We start from the raw sequence: 1,266 nt of genomic DNA, 5'->3' as shown, positions 1-1,266 counted from the left end.
GTGGTGGTTGGTGCGATGGTGTTGTTGTAGCTATTACTGTTATTGATTGTGGTTGTTATTGGGAGCGTTACTGTAGTTGTTATTGTTGTTTGTTGTATTTTTGTTGTTGTTGTTGATGACGGTAGTGGTGGTGGTGGTGGTGCTTCTGCTGCTGTTGCTACTGCTATTGCTGCTGCTGCTGATGGTGGTGGTGCTACTGCTGTCATAACTGTGGTTGTTTCAGTGGTTACTGCAGGTGATATTTGCTACTTTTGCTACGATTGATGTCTTGCTGCTAATCTTTAATCTTAAGTCATGCTTCGAAGAATAAGCTTTTGGTAAGGGACACTATTTTCGCGTCCATCACATCTTTTCTTCTTCTCATTGCACATCTAATATTCTATTATCCAATGTACCCTTCCTCTTTTAAAACATTCATGTTATTGTACAATCTGAGAGAGATCTAGCTGCTATTTCTAGAACATTGTGCGACCTCATAACCATTCTTGCGTTAGTTCGTTATTGATATTAATACAATCACACAAGGCAGCAAGTTGGTACAATCGTAAGAACGCCGGGCGAAGTGCTTAGCGGTATTTCGTTCGTCCGTCTTTACGTTCTGAGTTCAAATTCCACCGATGTCAACTTTGCCTTTTATTTTTTCGGGGTCGATGAAATAAGTACCAATTGATCACTGGGGTCGATGCAATAATTTTATACCTCCTCCAAAATTTGCCAGCTTTTTGCCAAAATGTATAATCGATATTAGTACAATCATTCTCATTATCGTTGTTGTTCATATTATTATTGATATTGTTAATGTTGTTGTTGGTGTTTAGCCCTAAATCAGTCTTATCGTACCATTTTATTAAGCCTGTGTGCTACGTTATGACGAGTATTTGGTAGCTATTTCTAATGAGCACTTTGCGGCTCCTCATTGGCTGGTTTTTAAGCTTGTTATTTCTATATGTTTACAACTCAAACAAAGCCTGACCTATATATAAACTTCTTTTTAAATTCTAGTAGAACCTTAACGAATTTTTAAAAATAAGATAAAACCCCTGATTTAAATAGGTTCCTTGTTTACCTAAGATAACACTATGAAGAGTGGTCTTTGTGTAAATAAACAGAAACTAGTGTAAGGTCGCACATTCAGCCTTACGCGATAAGGGTTTCATATGTTTTAAGGGAAAACATAATGGGATGTTTTGTATCTGGTTTGCAAGATATTTTATGTGAATTCGTGTGTTGAAACAAATTTTGTTGGCGTCTGGAGAGAGTCATATT

This window comes from Octopus bimaculoides, chromosome 7, assembly GCF_001194135.2.
Source record: "Octopus bimaculoides isolate UCB-OBI-ISO-001 chromosome 7, ASM119413v2, whole genome shotgun sequence".
In the NCBI taxonomy this organism is placed as follows: Eukaryota; Metazoa; Mollusca; class Cephalopoda; order Octopoda; family Octopodidae; genus Octopus; species Octopus bimaculoides.
The sequence above is the reverse complement of the archived record's forward strand: the minus strand, read 5'-3'. Positions refer to the sequence as shown.